Source organism: Triturus cristatus, chromosome 5_1 (assembly GCF_964204655.1).
Source record: "Triturus cristatus chromosome 5_1, aTriCri1.1, whole genome shotgun sequence".
Classification (NCBI taxonomy): Eukaryota; Metazoa; Chordata; class Amphibia; order Caudata; family Salamandridae; genus Triturus; species Triturus cristatus.
Genome location: NC_140587.1, coordinates 656,196,675 through 656,215,957, shown reverse-complemented (window position 1 = coordinate 656,215,957; position 19,283 = coordinate 656,196,675). Strand labels below are relative to the sequence as shown.

The window sequence follows — 19,283 nt, the reverse complement described above, 5'->3', positions numbered from 1 at the left end:
TCCCACCTCACTTCCAGAAAAGTAAACAAACCTGGCCGCGCTGTTGGTGTTTGGCCGAAGTATGTATTTTTGCTTCCCATCCTCCCACCCCCCAATAGCGTCACCCTGTATTTTTCCTTCAGCGACCATGTAGCGCCCTTGTTGTGTCTACTGTCAGTGATGTCGCGAGCGCATTTTCTTTATTTTGGCTGAAAGCGAGGCTGCTGACCTTTGGAAGAAGCCCCTCGCCCAGCGTGTCTTTCTTTTATCTCGCCGGCTCCAGCTGCTGACGGAGGGAAGGGGGGCTCCAGATTCCAGCGGGAGGGTGGGCAGCGCGACTCCAGTATCGGTCAAGTACAAGTGCTGTTATTTTTCCTGTCATGTTTGTTGGGGCACCGCTATGGTTTATTTTCCTTACAAAAAGGCAGGAAGGGGAATCTGAAAAAAATACGGCTTGCATGTCATCGGCAATTACTTGGCAGCGGTGCCTGCTGACAGTTTAAAGGTAAGGAGTGGTTGAGACCAGCTCGAGCTGAAGCCAGCACGAGCAACAGAAATGCGCGGGAAGGGGGTTGGGAGGCTTTAAAGCACTAAAGCCACACAAAAAAATGTTTCGAATGAAACAGGTTGCACCAAATAAACGGACATTATTTGTCTAGATTTAAACTGCGTTTAAATGGGCATAGCGCGGAACATGCTCGGGCGCTATCTATGCCATTGACATTGTTTTTTTTAAATTGAGCTCTTGATGAAACAAACTGAATTTAATGAAAACGTTAGGAGTCATACCAGTAACAAGGCTATGCTTTTTAGCTAACAAAGAGCATGAACTAAAGATCGAACCCTCACAATGAAGGTCACCTGATAGACGGCGTGGAGAGTGAGCATGTTCTGGATTTAAATATATCTCATACAGAGAAAGCCCTTTTCCAGATACTGATACAATTCGGGCACTGCTGGGGCTATTGACATCTCGGATCGTCTCCAGTGCGTCACTGGGTTGAGGACAAAGTTGTGAAGAACCACAGACCAGTGTGAGCTTAATCTCCTGGCTACTCCTTCCCTGGAGTGCCCACTCACTACATCTGGGAGTAGATGTGCTCACATCAGAATCTTGGTCTGAGTAGTACATATTTAATGAATGCAAACCATTGCCTTTAAATTGCATACTACAAAAGACTACTTTTGTATGAAACCAAAGTTACAATCCCCAGTATGTACCTAAAGGCTGTGGTAAAACCGAGCGGTTTTTGCAACAAAGTTGAAGTAAGAACGAGATAGTTCACCGTTTTTATTTTAATTATGTATGAAACGCAAGAAACACATAATGAAGCAAAATCAGGAACAATACTGAGAAAGAGTAATGCTAAACAGTCATATGCCTTTTCACCCACATTCCCCTGTTCTCCCCGGGGAGTTGAGGCAGTCTGGTCTAGCGTGCCTCATTTTAGAGCTGCACAGTTCTCTCAGCAGTCATGCCCACCCACCTTCCCTTCCGACTGAAGTGAGAATGCTTCCCATCCTCAAAGAACCTTTCTCGTTGGTCTTTAATCCCATTGGCCCGCATTAAGGAGCTACCTGAAACACTAAACACATCTAGACTGCTCTTGAAATTATTAGCTGGTCTTCCAAAACTGCCCCCATTGTGATGCTTTATCCTCCACAAAAGAGACCTAACGTAACTGGGCGGCCGCACCATTGACATGTACCATATGTGGCGTCACACATTTTGTACAAATACTATAAAGCACTTCCAAATAAACAGTATGAGAACTTCTATCCAGACACCTAAGGGGTCATATCAGTGTGGGTAAGGGGAATTGAGGCCCCAAAGCCCATGCTGATGCACACATGTCTGTGGCTGCCTGGCTCTTGCTAGCCGCATGCAGTACTGGTCTGCTCATAAAGGCGTCACCTTGGATGAAGGCACCGCCCCTGGGTGTCTTCTGTCTCAGTTTGAGATCTGATGCACTCTACTGCAGATGAAGTCATCCAGAAACCTCTTTAAACACAATGGTATCCCTACCAACAAGCTTCTATGCTAGGCCCACTTGTGAGTATTTTACAAGAGATGCACTGCAGAAGTAGCAAGGGTACAAGCCAGACATGGGCGTAGCTACCAGTGGTGCAGTGGCACCATGGCTCAGAGGTGGAAAGGGGTCAGCCTGCTCTGCAAGTCTGTAGTAATTTTAGAGGCCCTCCTCTCACATGTGTTTTTTAACACAAAGCCTTGGGCCTGCTCTGTGTTCATTCCGTATGGTGTTTGAATAGGCTACGGGGAGTATAAAACAAGGGATACTAGGAGAACAACGAAGAAAGGGGTAAACGGACAGGATGAGAGATAGAAAGGAAGGGAGAAGAAAGTTGACATAATGAGAGAGGGCCAAAATGATGAGGCAGCAGGAAGAAGAAGATAAGGATGAGCAAAACAGTCAGGAAGAGAAAGGAGGCAGGAGATAAGAACAACTGAGAGTCAGTAAAGAGGAAGAGAGAGAGAGGAAGGAAAAAGAAGAGTGAATGGAGAGGAGATGAGTGGACAGAGGGACCCTGTGGAAGGAGAGAAGGAAAGACAGATTGAGGAACTTGGAAACTCGTAAGCAGGGTCTCACCTATCATTACTGTAACAGGTGCAATGAAACCAGAGTCCACGGTGGGAGGGCTCCACTGCACCCCAATGAAGTGAATATTTTATTACCAAGCTAGGGGTAGTTATTTTCCTTGCTTGCATTAGAGCGCAATACATGCAGGGTACGCCACTGAAGCCTGACGTCTGAGGAAACGCCTTTATGCTTAACTAGGAATGCACACTGTCATGTTTTTCTTAGCTAACCTTCCACCTCACAGAGCGCATGACCATATTGACTAGAAAAGAGGTTATCTTCCATAGAAAGAAGTGAGCATCCTTTGTTTGAAAGAAATGCCAAATGTTCCCATTTTGTTGTTACCAGACCCGGTCGAATGGCTGGAGGCCAGCAGGCAGGAGTAGCGACCATTGAGGCCGGGGTCGGTCCAGGCGCCCTCATACAACAGCTGATGTGACAGAGGTATTAACTGGTTTAGATGCACAGTCTCTGGCTGGGGATAGAGAAGAATATCCCGAATGAGTCTACATGTTTGCAAGAGTGTAGTAAGGATGGGCTGAGGGCATTTCGGCCTCTAAAGAAAGCGCTTTAAGTTTCTTGGAGGTGGATTTTAACTCCTGTACTTGCTCTCTGAGTATGCCGGAAGAAGTGAGATGAAAACATGATGAATTCAGGGAAAAAGTAGAATTAAGGGGAAGCTAGTCTTCAAAGGCCCTGATGCTCCAATCCTCTCAACTGCAGTGTTCCATCGTTTTCAATCTCCCTGATGCTCTGAGCTGACGAGACCCCAGGACAGACAGCAAGTAACATAATGGGAGAGACAGCAACCTAAAGCGGCTCTACACTGAAACACGGGAGGAATCCACCAAGAAGCGTGGGACCTGCGTCTCCTCCAAAGCAGAGAGATTTGCCAGCTTTGCGTTTTGTTGACACACTGACCAGACTCGGAGTCTGCAGCTGCCTCTGTAAGCCCAAGTAATTAGCCACATTGTCAGAGAAGGGATTTGTACATTTAGTAAAAGCCCACGTTTCCTAGTGCTGCCTGCCCTGTGCGTGCTGCAGAGCCAAGGCCTAAATTACTATGTGCAAGATGGGAAATCTCAGATTATTTTCAACACTCTGCATGCAAAAAAAGATTTAGATGAGGAAGCCTTCAACAAGTACCGTTCTCTGTCCAACCCTTCCTTCGTAGGCACATCAAGGAGGAAGGTGAACTTTACTCGGCTAAACGTCTGTGAGGGAGTTTGTGTTTTAGATATCATGTGGCTTAGCTTTGCTATGGTCTTAGCTGCTATTTTTAAGGCTGATCTTTCCATCTGCAAGCTTTTTTGGGGGGGAGGGGAGGCGGTGGGGGGGATGTGCTTGCTTGTGCCAGCTCCTTGGACCACGTCTGCCACCTGGTTGGTGAGGCATGTCCCTCACTTAAAGCATCTGCCCACCCAGGCATGGTCAGCTCTGGTGACCTTCTGTCTGATACTGAGCCTGGCGATAACAGTCTTCAGTAGTAGAGGGTGTAGTGAGGTATGATATCTGCACGCTCAGAGTCCTTTGGGCACAGTGGGAATTTCGAATTTATTGTATTTATTTTATTCATTTGAATCCATATATCGCTTTTGTCCAAAGTGATGTTACCAAACATTTTCACTAGAAATAATGAGAATCAGTAGAAAAGCAATAGGAAACTGAAACAACGCTAACAAATATACACCAGACTCCGAAAAGCATCCATATACCTAGATATAGAGTTATTCATCGCATTTGGTGTGTTTTTGTACACCATACTGAATAAAGGACCAGTGGAATCAGTAGGACTTGCTGCAGCAAACATAAACCATTAGCAATTTTACAACGAAAATGTTTTAAACTCATCACAGCTTTACAAAATAGGGTGAAACACATCTCAAAACAAAATCCAAAACACGGCAGACGCAAAGAAACAAAATGTCACCAACCCTCACCATTGATCCTGTCAAATGTATATATCTCTTTCGATGGGAGAAGTGGGTTTACAATTGAAAGAATGAATGATGGTGATCATGAATGTTGACATTACTGTTGTGTTGGACCTGGCATGAGGCATCACTTATTTAGCCCATCAAACACTTTGAACAGTGCTTAGACAACATCATTTTTAGGTAAAGCCATAGCCTTTCGCACAGTCTTTCCTGCAATCACCGTTTTATGTTGTTACTTATTCTACATGCGGTGCTTCTTTTTGTTAATTGATTTAGTGATTAATGCAGTGCTATTTAGAAAGCCAGAGATTAAATTTATAAACACAACACAGCACCAAACTAACTACACCTATAAACTGGCCACCAACATTATAAACAGAATCAGTTCTCTTGTTACAGCTTGTTCCGCTGTTAGCCTTTCCACTTGCCACAGCCTTACCTGCAATAAGTTGCAGGGCTCGAGTCGGGGTACCACGTGGGTGGACGGCGTCCCCCCCACTTATTTTACCAGTAGCTCGATAACTGGAGCAAATGGAGCCACACATTCACTCTTTGGCCTCTCTGGAGCGAGATCGTAGCTCATTCAGAACGCTGCTCACGTGCTGGCTTCTCTGATGCAATCGCATCTAAGGGGTGAGCGAGGGAAGGCAATGAGTCTGATGGTGCAAGCCACCTTTCGTGACGTCACTTCCAGTCGTGACGTCAGCATCCCCCCACTTCTGTTTTTTAGGACTTGTGCCCTGATAAGTTGCTTATAGATCACGGGAGATGGGCGGGCCCTCTGGCCTTACACTGTGCTTTCCGGCAGGAGGTCTTAGCTTGACGTAGAATTTACTTCAACTTGTATCTTTTTCTGCCACTAATACAAAACCATGAGAGCACAGTCAAACGTGGGGGCCTCCTTTCATCATTTATGTCTGTTACTAGAAACAGGAACGTACAGCCACTCTGAGGAATGAGGCTTAGCAGCACCACGAACTCCACAATAAGAACTGCCCTAGTCCCTTTTCACTCCTAAGTTCTTTCCATGAGGCAGCTACTAGAAAAACCTAATTAGTATACCTGAAGGGTTTAGGTGACTGGAACACACATTCAAATGAATAGATTTACAGCGGGTTTACGCTTTCTTTACATTAATACAGTCAGTAGTGTTGTGCTTGTCTACATCACAACCTTTACATATAAACCCTCAATTACAAATATAAAAAATGTGTCAGAGACCCCAGCCAAAAAAGAAACACCTTTACATTTGTAATATAAAGAATGCACGTGTGTGTCTAAGTGGACTTTTGTAGCTCTTATTTTCCTTTTCGTAGCTTAAGGGCATCCTTGAGAACAGATTCACTGGATTCTTGGTCAGCCCCCGATCACGACCACTGAGGTTCACCACATACTAGGACATTGGAAGCTAGGCTAAGGGCAGTGGTGTAGCTAGGGGAGGGCGGCGGGCGGCCCCAGGCGGCGGCGAGCGCAAGGTAAGTTTTCTCTCCCACGTCATCTTTTGCCTCCCTCCACTTGTCGTCATCTATCGCCAACCCCCCTCTTACCTGCACTGTCGTCACTGGGCAGCAAACTCAGGGATGGCCCCGGGCAGCAAAAGCTGTAGCTAAACCACTGGCTAAGGGCCTTATTTTGAGTTTGGCGGACTATATACTGTATAAAAGTGTGGCCGCTGTCTTGTCCACCGTACTCTTACTATAGGTGCATTATAGTCTAAGACATGTATAATATGGTGGGCGGGATATCTTTCACAGGATCTTTTTCAACAACTGGATACCCTCACGGGTGATTTGCCATGCTCTACAAATTCACATAACATTCCACATTTTGATGGAATGATGCAAATTACGGCCCTACAAGCTCTTGTTATATGGTATGGAGAAATTGGCACTGCAAGCGTTGCAGACAATAAGTTGCCATGATGTGGCTGATTCTAGTTATCAGACCATCCTGACATCAGCCTGTACATTGCAAGCTACTGCTGAAGAGCATACAAGGATCCCAATCACAAGGGCTTCAGAAGTATAGTGAAGTGAGAGAAAGGAAAAAGATGGTGTTTTACAAAAATAATTTAATAAGTATAACTGCCTTTTGATATGATGCCGCCTGTTTCACAGTGGGCCCCATCCAATCAGTGTCCTGAGGACTTGTGGATTTTACATCACACATAGTGTTGCCACCTTTGCTACAAGCTAAATCAGGAAATGAAGGTCCGCCCACATTAAGGCTTTGCAATAATCCTTTTTTTCCCTTACAAAAGAAGATGCATAAACACACACCATTTTACAAATTTTTTTGACATACCACTTTTTGACAACATTTTGCAATCAGTGGTAATGTTAATGGGAGTTATCATTATCCAGATACGTTGTGTTTATTTTATTCACCAGACACATAAAAAGGATAACTTAGCTGCAAAAATATTAAAACCTGTGGCATTCAGATTATCACAGCAGGAACATTGACCTCCAAAGTATCTGCCTGCCAAGTGTATTTAGTAGTAAGCTTGGTAAACAGTGGAGGCTCCTCCTCTAAGGCGGAGGAGCGTCGCCCTACTGCTTTGCAGCAGTGTAACTTGATGTTATTATCCTTTCATCATCTCCTGCTGCGGCAGCTTTGTGGAGCAGGGCTGGTGGCACAGGGGGAGGAGTGGTGTGCACACTCTAAGTGCACATGAATGTTTGTACGTCTGTCTCAGGTCGTCCAAACAGTCATGCACACTTTGCATGTTCTCCACCCAGGCTGCATTACAGCCTGGATGGAGAACATGTCCAGGCTACCATTCCCTGTCTGAGTGCCAAACCACAATGCTCAGACCAATCACAATGCTGCATTGCAACGTTGTGATTGGCTCAGGGGAGCCTACGTGCTTCCTTTTCTAGCCTGAGTCTGACGCGAGGAAAGACGGATGAGAGATGCAGCGATAAGGGACTTTTTTTGTTTTTATATTTCTTAACATCCCCTTACCTCCCTGCCCGCCACTCCAATCCGTGCCAGCTGCCACTGTGGGTAAGGGGCTTAAGGTACATGCTCGGAGATCTGTTTGTATCCCAAAATGTTTGCTATAATAATGGCAAGAAAACGCTGGTTATAAGGTTATAACTAACTTGCTAGAGAGATCTGAGTGGAATCTGTTGGTTTGAGGTCTGAGTAATCATAGAATATCTTAGATGGTTAATGTACTTAATTCTAAGGACTGTTTATAACCCGTAATTCACACAATCAGATTCTAGTAATGCAGCCAAGTCCATTTTAGCATTTTTATTTAAATGGATTAATTGAAGATTCCTTTTTGGTAAGAAGGAGTCAGGTGGTCAGTCCACATAGGTTAACAGGTTGCAGGCTTAGCAACATCTTCTCTGCTCAGCCTACTCTAACAGCAATCCAACATTAAATACACACACCAACATTCTATGACATCATAAGCTTGGCTCAGCGGAGCAGGGAAACATAGCAGCAAGACATTACAAACACAGCAGATTGTAGCAATATAATACTAGGCATTCTGCAATCTCTTTATAAACGCCCATCTCTAATTTCTTTATAATCCTTGGGATTGAGCAATGCCTGTAAAAACGCCCACCTCTAATTTCTTCTTAATCGATGACTTGTAACCCACCCAGCTGCCGATGATAAAGAAAAGACGTCAGAACTCAGATATGATAAGTCATTTCTAAAGTCACAATGCCTGCTGCCAAAGCCAGCAGATGAAGTGAAAGGCAGATCACGTAACAGAGCATAATGAAAAAAGCTGTTTAAAGCAACAAAAAACAAAACATTGCTGTTCTTTTTTCTGCTCTATTTTTCTAGCTTACAGTGACAAGTAAAAAGAAAATGTTTCTTTTTTGCCCTCCTCAGATAATTAAAGAAAAGCAAGAATATTTCTGCAAGTTTCTGCACATTCCGAGCTACTGTAGTTTTTGAAAAAAAAGTCTGACTTGTATTTAACTGTCTCTAATATATTTTTTCAACAAGTATCTAACATGGCTTTTTGATGTGTCTAATTTTGCACTAGAAGTTCTATTGTTATTCTTCATGTTTGCAAACATGCTCTCTCAGTCAGATTAAAGAGCTACGCACCAAGGGTTTAAGTGATTTTGAGGAAAAGTGATGGTGTAACCATGTATTATATGTGATAAAGTACCCCATTCTGTACATTATAAGGATATTGCAAGTGACCTTGGAGTACCATAACCTTCCAAAAGGAACTGAGACTTTGTCCTCATTCCTCTATATGGTTATAGAACTCCTCAGTGACTTGTAATATTCTTAAAATGTTCAGCGGGGGTACTTTATCCTTTTTATAATTGGCGACTTGTGACTCACCCACTCTCAGATTATAAAGAAAAGACATCAGAATTTAAATGTAATAAATTATTACGTAAAATTCTGATGTCATGATGCCTTCTGCGGAGCCAGCAGCTGAGGTGAAAGGCAGGTCAAGTTATGGAGCAGCTGTTCACAGCTACAAATTCGTTTTCTTTCTTCTACTCTATTTTTCTAGCTTACAGTGACAAGCAGGAAGAACATGTTTATGTTTTACTCCTTAGATTATGATAGAAAAGTTAGAATATGTCTGCATGTTTGTACACATTTCGCGCTACTGCATCTTTTTTTTAACAGTTTCTAATAGCTTTTTGCTACAAATATCTGACAGATTTTTGATGTGTTTGATTTTGCACTAGAAGTTCTATTTTTATTCTTCTTTTTGCAAACATGATCTCTCTTTCATTTGAAAGAGCTTCTCACTAAGGTATTATTTGGGATAAAGTACCCCCTGCCGTACACAATAAGGATACTGCAAATCACCTCGGAGTTTCATAATCATAAAAAGGACTTAGCCTTCATCCTCACTCCTCTATACGGTTATGGAACTCCTGGGTGACTTGTAATATACTTCTAATGTATGGCCGGGGTACAAGTTCATGGAGTAGATTATGGGCTTGCTGCACACATCTATTTGGAAACAGCAAGACACTCTTTTGGATCCATGCAGAGCTGACTAAAAGTTTAATCGTTGCGAAGTTAATAAAATAGGTACTGTTGGGTTGTTCAATAGTTTGCAACCCAATATTAAGCACCGAAGTAATTACATTTTATTTTACTACTAATAAAAAGTTATTGCATTAAATAAGGCACTACACAATTTTGTGACCTCTGATGGTTGCAAGAGTAAGTTGGCTTTGCCAAGAATCAGACTGGTGACCAGCATATCAAAGAGTGTTCAGCACACCGAACCATCCGTCTGGCTACAGTTCGTGCTATATACATGCCATTATTTTTACTATAATTATGCACAAAGACTTACCACAGATGCCACATTGCATTACACTGAAGGTGATGAATAGTCATTAATCTTTTCTTTTAAAGACAGAATGGCGGATATCTTACAGAAATCGGTTGCTTATGTCTCTCTTTCTTCTTTGGGTATCATTACACAGGTTTAAAAAAATCTTTTGCATTTTTATAGAGCGTGTAAAACGTTCATAAGGGTTTTTGGTAACTTAAGGGCAGTGTCCTAAGGTGTGCAGAGCTTAAATGCAAGGTAGGGGTGAATAGCAATCCTGACTCACTTCTTGACAAAAGGCATTACTGATTGCCTGCCAATTGATGCACTTAAAGAGTGGACTGTTACTGTTCTTTCATTAACCACCGATGTTTCGCAACCAAAAGTGTTTCCGAAATTGATGCCGTTTGCTTGAAATCTAGACAAAAGTGCTGAATTCCGGGCAACCGGATTCAACACTGAAAACTGGACATTCCAGACGAAATTCAGATGGGTGGCAACCTAACTGCACACATCTTGAAAACTATTTTATCTGAGTTGGACATTGCTAACAGGGATATCCTTTGTGATAAGGAACATGAGGCCATGGTAGGCATACTTTACATTTTCCAGAGTATGGAAATAGTAATAGAATTTAAAACAAACATTGCAGGAATCTGAGGTTAAACCACGTCACTTCGGAATGTGGCTCTAACAGAGTGGCTGCCAGCACAGCGCCTGCGCTTTCGTCTATTAGTGACAGAATACCGCATGGCCTGGGACCATGACAGCTGAGAGTGTCATGTCAGATGATGGACGCACACCAGACATTTTTTAATGTATCTGGGAAGAGAAAAGTAATCTCTCAACAAAATGTGCTGGTGGAGTCTGACGAGCATCAAGATACTTACTAAATATTTGTGCGCATTGAACAATAATGGCGGTAAGGACAACACATTACATTTTAATATATATAGAATGGGAGAATGGGGCTTTGGGAGATGAGAGAGATAGTCTAAAGGAACACCATATTGAAATGACTCCCCTGTGACTCTTCTCCCCTCGCACATTTGTTCCATGGGATCAATTTAAAAGAAGTGTAGGGGCATATATACCATGAAGACACAGATGGATAGCTGTCAATAATGACCATTTGCAAGTGATATTCAAGCTTTGCGCTCATTGTCTATAACTTCTCCCTGAATACCTTGGTTGAAATCGACCCCGTTATTAACAGCTATTCATCTATAGTTCTATATACGATGTAAAGGCCAGCAAAAATGTATAGAGCAGTTAACATTTTCATTAATGAAGACACATTAGTATTCTAACTGGTTCTTTCAATTTGGGTGATCTCCATTTACGCTGAGTAGTTCAGTTAATGATTGATACGATTCATCGAAAGATGTTAACCCAGAAGAGGTGCACAGGAAGGATGCATACCTTTCAAGATAGGGGAGTGCACTGAACATAAACAATGGGTGATTTGGCTTTATATTCAAAGCAGTGGCCCAGCGGACTTGAGCTGGTGCTGCAGTGTATTCCACGTTGCTGTCTGTCCAGCTCCTCTGATGTATGTGATAGAGTTGTGAGAACTGATTGACCTGTGTGTAATGTTTTGTAAATTAACAATGATAGAACCCTTTTGGATCCTGATGAACTCTGTAGACCTATGATGTAATGAATAGCGTGCATTGCAGTGAAGGATGCTTTAGAATGTTAACTAAGCAGGTACAGGCAGAAAAATAAAAACGTGGATTACTATGCTCTATATGTGGCATAGTTAATGGCTGGTGCCATGGTTGGGAAGACACTACAAAAGGCAACAAGATAAGGGATAAGTAACTTGAAGACTGGCAGTGCTCTCTCGGAGACGATACCTTGGTCCAAGCAAACTGCTTGTGCATTCCATGTGTGCCATTGTCGAAGTACAAATTAGATGCTGCATGCATTTGGAGTCAAATCGCAGTTCCAGCCTATGTGAAGCTGTCAAAAATGAATGCATTTGCAGAGAATCTATATGTCGTTGATCAAGAACCTGTTGGTCAGGCCATACATAAAGGTACTGCGCTACTACGCAACATAGAGCTATACATAATTTGAAGTGATAATACTGCGATTACAAGTGCTGCAAAGCAGAGATCAACCCGGCATCTAAAAGTACAAATTGACAGTCAAGCACAAGATAATGCTGCATTTATAAGTGCTGTAAAGCAGAGATCAAACAGGTATTAGCAAGTACATAGAGATGTCCGAGGCAAAGCGAACTAGATGCAAGAAACAGTTATCTGCTTACCAGAAGTAATTAAAGAGTCTTCATACTGCAGCACTGAGCACAGTAGCTCAAGGAGAAGTTCCTGGGATTGTGCTTAGGGAGCCATCCATACGTGGAGAGTCAAACCGCCAAAGTCGCTGAGTAGGGCTCTACAGGTATTTGAAGAGTGAAAGTCAGTGAGGAGTCCGGAATAATGGCAGTTGTTTTTCCGATGGAGATCAAGAGGAAAATCACATTTCCAGGAATCATCATGGATGATCCAGAGGACAGTACGTCACTGGGTAACATAGAAAAGGAGCTACTAGCAGTGGCCGAAAGACCGCCACTTCCCGTCTCATTAAGTTCCACACTGGTCTGCAACGCTGCTGATTTCTTGAAACCACCATTATCATTCGATTTTGCCACAAAGCAAAATATTGGCGATTTTCTGGACTACGTGGATAGAGACATTTGAAGATTACATTGATGCACTTAAAGAGATTGATAGCAAATAGATTATCAAATTCCCCAAAAGGTTTGCTGGTGATGGTGTAGAGGAAATGCCACGAACTGACGAAGAAATCACAGACCAACAGATTAAAGAAACCTTGACTCTCAAGTTCAATCCAATGCCAAATGTTGATTATGATAGAAATACCTTTAGTCATGAATGACAGAAAGTTGGCTAAACCTTCGATGAATTTGTAGAGAGACTTGACACACTCATCAAACACTGTAAGTTCAATTAATTTAATGATAAAGCGTCCATACGTCTTAGGATCAGTGATGGATGCTCGTCTGATTCATTCAGATGGCGAATACTAAGAGAAACATTTAGTTTGGAATGAGTGTTGATGTCGGCTAGATCTGAGAATGTGCCTATTGACAAGCTGCGGACATAGAGGCCGGACTGAATCAGAAATGAGTGTGAAAAGCAAGTCAAAGCAAAAGATTGAAGGACACAAGGTGATGTCCACATGTAAAAAGAAGTTATGTTTTAGATGTGAATTGTTGTATCCACATGAAGACCGATGTCCCACCATTGGAGAGATATTTAAGGGCCCTGGAAAGGAGAACCATTTTGTGACGGTGTGCAAAGCAAAAGGAAAAACAAGTGCGTCATGGTGTGAAGACGAAATAGCCGTTCCAGAAGCAACGTTTGATGTGCACCCAGAAGGCCCAGCGAAGGTGTCAGGTATGACAAATTGAAACTGAACAAAGCCAATTGTCATCTAAATCATCGTCAAACAGTTCATCCATATCAGTATCAAGTAAAAGTGAAGAAGATGGTTGTGTCATGTTGATGTTTACTTAAGAAAAGAGTGCGCATATCAGACTGGCCTAATGTGAAGAAAAATATCAGTCAAAGAACAGTCAACATGACAAAGCACCAAAGTCATTGAAACATTGTCTGAAAATTACACTGAAACTAAATGGCTGTTTGATACCTTTCATCATCGACAGTGGCACATCGATTAACATTATGCCTGAAGAGAAATATAATGAATTGCATCCCTTACCACCACTTATGCCATTGACAACCAAAGTTGCCATGGGCTGCATTGACACTCTTAAAAAGTCAAGGTTTATTTGTAGCTACTATGAAATACCAGAAAATGAAGGTGCAAGCACCCATCCATGTGCTCCAAGGGACAGCGTCAAGTGCCTGTCTACTCAGCTTCAGCACAGCTGCTGATATGGGACTGATTTCTGTGAACTACAACATGAATGCTCACCATAAAGTAGTAAGCCAGTTCCCTTGGTTGTTTTATTATTTGGAAAAGGTTAAGACTATGAAAGTAAAGTTGCATATTAATGAGGGTGTCAGTCCTGTTGCTCAGAGACATAGGCATATTGCTTTATATTTACAAGATGCTGTTGATTTTTTTTTTGAAATGTTACTTAAGCATGATATCATTGAGCGTTCTACTGGTCCAACGCAATGGGTTTCTCCCATTGTGGTAGTGCCGAAAAAGGATAATGAAGGAGCAGTAAGCATATGTGTTGACATGCGTCAGGCAAACAAGACATTGAATGAGAATGTCATCCATGTCCACACATTGCTGACATGATATCGCCACTAAATGGCGCAAAGGTTTTTATCTTTCCTTAATTAAATGAAGGTTATCATCAGTTGGAACTCGAAGTCGATTGCAGTTACATAACAACCTTTTCTACACATGTTGAACTGCTTTGATACAAAAGACTAAACTTTGGTGTGTCATCCTCTGCAGAACTGTTTCAAGACTTCATTCAACATATCATACAGCCTGTCATGAATGCATTCAATTACAGCAATGACCTATTGATTTTCGGAGCTACCCAAAACTAACATGATAAATCTCTTATACAAGTATGTCACTAACCTGCTGATGCAGGCTTGACTTCGAATGAAGATAAATGTGAGTTCCATAAAACTACGCTAACATTCTTTGACCATATCTTCTCTGATTGGGGTATGACACCAAATCCTGCTAAAGTACAAGTGCTGTGAAATGCTAATGTCTGAACTGGGTTGGCGTGGTGAGCAAAATAACGATGGATTAAACCCAGATCTGTGACTGGGGGTGAATGTTTTGCCAATGTGCAACATTCCGTCCATCATCTTGTGTGTTTTGGTGAAATGCTAAACCCCACAAGAATTTTCCATGGTGGGTTCATTTCTTGGCATGGCCAGCTACTGTTCTAGATATATACAAGACTTTGCCACAGTAAGCGCTCCATTGAGAGAGTTGATGAAAAAGATTGTTTTATTTCAGTGTTCCCATGAATTTGAGAACAGTTTTAAGAAAATCAAACAAGCCATTGAGAATGTTACTAAAATGGATTATTTCAATCCAAAACTTCAGACTGGGTTTATTGTAGATGCTATCCCAGTTGGGTTAGGTGCAATCCTTGCACAGCACAGTGGAGACCCGAATGCTCAAAGGCATATTGTGGTATATGCAAGGGGGAGTTTGTCCCAACCAGAATGTGCTTACTCACAATCTGAGAAAGAAAGTTTAGCAGTGGTGTGGCGTGTGAACAATTCCATGTGTTCCTGTACGGAAAGCCTTTTAATCTGGTTTCAGATCATCAAGTTTTACTAACAATATTTGGCAATCCAAAGGCCAAGATGCCTCCTTATATTGAACGCTGGGGATTTCAGCTGCAAGAGTGCAATTATAACATTGTGCATCGTCTAGGAAAAGAACACAGCCCTTCTGACTACTTTTCCAGAGTGTCTGTTAGACGTGGCATCTTTTGGCGTGTTTCCCCTGAGTTTTTGCTTTCTGACCTCCTGGTTTTGACTCTGTTTTTGCTGGTTTAGTGTCTCTGCGCACTTTCTCACTGCTGCTCAGTGTTAAAGTGCAAGTGCTCCTGTTGTAAATTATTATTATGAATTGGTGTTTCCATAATTGGCTGATTTGATTTACTAGTCAGTACCGAGTACAGTGCACCGTGTGTGCCCAGGGCCTGTAAATCAAATGCTGCTAGTGGGCTTGTAGCACAGATTGTGCCACCCACACAAGCAGCCTGTAAATGTAACTCTGGCCTGCCATTGCAGAGCCTGTGTGAAGTCTGGTACTGCCATGTCAACTTGGCAAGTGCACCCACTTGCCAGGCCATAACCTTCTCTTTTCTTCCATGTCAGCAACCCCTAAGGTAGGCCGAATGTACCCCTGTGGGCAGGGTGCAGTGTATGTAAAAAGTAGAACATGCCCTGGTAAATGTGGCATGTCCTGACAGTGACTTACTGCCAATTTCGTTTTTCACTATTGCAAGGCTACCTGTCCCCATAGGACAGAATGGGTAGTTTGTTTATAACATCTTATAAACATAACTGGCCCTGGGAACAAGGTAGAGAAACAAAGTTTAGTATGCCTGAACTCAGAGTCTAAAGATGCATCTTTTAGTTAAGGTCATGTTTACATTCTATGTTTGAAAATACCACTTTTAGAAAGTAGGTATTTTCTTGCTCAGCCATCCTATGTGCCTCTGCTGGGTTTGTGGATTGACTGTCTGGCTTTGGGATGACAGGGGCTGGGAGGAACAGTTGCTCCAGAGAGTCTAGATGGGTCAGGGATGGGCTGAATAGACCTGGGCTGCATTTCGAGTCGGGGGAGGAGATTTCCTTTCACCTGAATGGGCCTGGTCTGCCTTTGACAATGCTGTCTCCACCTCCTGCCAGGAAGCTGCACCAGTAAGGAGAGATCTGGTTCTGGCTGGGCACAGACACTCTCTGCCTGAGAGGACAAAGGATTTTGGGCTATAAAAAGTGGGGCCCACACCTTAAACTTTAGAACTCTTTTGGACCAACAAGACTGCCAAGAAGAAGAGCTGGAGAACCTGTGAAGAGGAACTGCCACTTTGCTGAGTGCTTTGCTGTGTTGGCCTGCAGTGGCTGCTTCTGTCTTGGGCAGTGAAAGAACTGGACTTGAACTTTCTACAACTTCTTTATTGAGCTTCTCCAAGGGCTTGAGGTAGAGCTTGCCCCCTGTTCAAGAAGTCTCAGGAACGGCAACAATTTCAATTTCAATTTCTTCTGCCATCAGCACTGGGGATTGTGGGTTTTTGTGCTGCAACAGAAGAAAAGCAACATGACGCCTTGTACGATGCCGCTGCCGTCTCCGTGTCCTGAAGGCACTGCAGAGGGCACTGCCGTAACGCTGCAAAGCAAACCTAGTCTCACCGCCACCTGACACTGCCACCGAGCCACTGCTTGCACCGTGACCTGTGGGCACCGCACCGCCCTGCTTCACGCGGTCGCCCTGGTACCGCTCGTAAGTTACATGACGCACCGTCCTCATCCCACACGGCAGCATTGGCCTACCAATGCCGGCACCATCGACTCCAGTTTGTTAGCTGACAACAGCGCTTTAGCAACATAACTGAAGATTTCTAAATTACTGTATTGTGGAATTTTATCGTTTTTGGTTTGGTTTTAAGTATATTAAAATATTGGATATTTTTCTAAACTGGCGTGGTTGTCTTTTGTAGTGCTTTTTCTGTGTTACTGTTGGTTATGTGCAAATGCTTTACACACTGGCTCTAAGATAAGCCTGACTGCTCGTGCAAAGCTACCAAGAGGGTGAGCAGGGGTTATTTTAGGAGTGTAAATCCCTTATCCTGACTGGAAGGAAGGGCCCCTTCTTGAACAAGGTGCAAACCAGTGCCAACTAGAAACCCCCATTTCTAACAGTGCCCATTCAAGGTCATTGCATTACATCCAAGCCAGCTGAAGCTTATATCAACTTTATTGTAAAATCATACACAGCTGCTGCCATTTTGTTAGCCCAGATTATCACTGCCACAAGCCACGATAGCGACATGCTAAAGTTAAAAGATTAATTACAAATTAGTCGTGGAAACAGCACACTCGACCTCTCACCAGTGAGAGTGGAATTCAAACATACAGAAATGTCAAAGATGAACTGCTCATAACGCAAGAGAGAGTTATATTGCGATGGTTGGGAATCTTGATTCCAGAAAGTTTGCAGCAGAAAATGATTGAAGTGGCCCGCGAAGGACAAAGGGGAATCATTGCCATGAAACAAGCTCTCCGAGACAGAGTCTGGTTTCAATATCTCAATGAGCGAGTTGAGAAATGATTAAAGGTCTCCCATCTTTCCAACTTCCTATCTATATAAGTTACTCAACACACCTTAAACATGTCAGAATTTCAAAAGCATGCCTGGGTGAGAATAGCTATTGACTTTTACGGTCCAATCCATAAAGAACATCTCCTGATGTTGATTGCTGATGAATGCTCACGATTTCCATTAACTGAGAATCTCTGATCCACCACTCAAGAACGAGTTATTGGGAGACTGGACTGCATTTTTGTGACATGGGGTGTTCCAGCCATACTAAAACCTGACAATGGACCGCCTTTTAATAGTCAGGAGTTCAAAAACTTCTTGGAGCATCTGAGTATAAAGCATCAAAAGAGCACTCGTCTGTGGGCACAGGCCAACGGACTGGTTGAGAGATTTATAAGTATGCTGAAGAAAGCGGTGCAGCGTGCTACACTTGAAAAGCTCAAATTACAAACTTAGTTAAACTCTACATTGCAAGCTTACAGTTCAACATGTTCACTCGACTACCGATGAAAGTCCAGCAACATTGATGTTCGGGAGAGCAATGACAACCAAGATACCCCAGTGGATCACTCAGAAAGAAAGAGATGATAATGACTTTCGTACGAGGGGCTTGGATCAGAAACAAAAGATGAAAACATATGTTGATCAAAGACGACTTCCGAAAATCATCATCTTCCACAGAGGAAACAGAGTGCTCACCCTGTAGATGCGTAAAAGAGAATCTGATCCTCGCTTTGATGCAGACTTTTTCCAAGGAGTGCCGACCAAAGCACACATGGTGACATCCGAGCACCCTGGGAAGTCTCTTACCAGAGACTCTTCTCACTTTTGGCATTTAATTCATATAGTTCACCAGATCTCCATGGTGAAGGAGAGTCTGATTCTGAAACCCCAGTGACTGCTGCTGCCCTTTCACCATCCCAGCACATCTTGGATTATGATGGTGGCCTGTCTCAGCTTCCCAAGACACAGTCAGGTTGAACCATTATAGCGCCAATGAGATTTGAATGTATATGTGTGTGTATCGTTTTGTAAAAGTGGCACATTTTCATCTCACAGAGGGGAAGATGTAACGTCTTATGAATTAACAATGACTAAACCCTTTTGGCTCAGGATGAGCTCTGTAGAGCTAAGATTTAATGAATAGAGTGTATTGCAATGAAGGCTGCTTTAGAATGTTGCATTCACAGTTACATGCAGAAGAATAAAGACATGTATTACTAAGCTTCTTGTGTGGCATAATCATTGGTGGGTACCCTGGCTGGGAAGATGCTACACCGCTGAGTTCCTGCAAACTGTGTAGTGGCAATTTCTGTTCCCTGTTAAGTGCCACTGCTAAAAAACGGCCAATGTGCATACACGGTGTAGATGTCTCCACATCTTTACAGTCCTGATGAGACCTCTGTATCTAGTTAATGTCAAAATGTCAGTGGCACCAAGGAGTAACAAACTAATCTACTGGACTGCTGGAGACATTTTGTGGATCACTTTATACTAATAACCCCCTTGTTTAGATTTAGTAGTATTTGTTTGGTTTTCATTGCGGTGCTATGGGCTTCACATTGGGGGGTCACATTGCACTGTTTTGTTTTTTGTAAATAGTTGGCAGTTTTGTATTTAATCTGATGTGTCTAATACAAATGCACATATTATAATAACTCCATT

The 19,283-nt window shown here is 42.8% G+C and overlaps 1 long non-coding RNA gene across 1 annotated transcript in view; it reads left to right on the top strand.

Annotated features, from left to right (window-relative positions):
• Nucleotides 1-310: 310 nt before the first annotated feature.
• LOC146831340 (uncharacterized) overlaps nucleotides 311-19,283 on the top strand; it is a 93,445-nt gene continuing 74,472 nt past the window's right edge. Inside the window, exon 1 of the long non-coding RNA XR_014961270.1 lies at nucleotides 311-484. This is a non-coding gene — a long non-coding RNA (uncharacterized LOC146831340). The remainder of the gene's footprint in view (nucleotides 485-19,283) is intronic.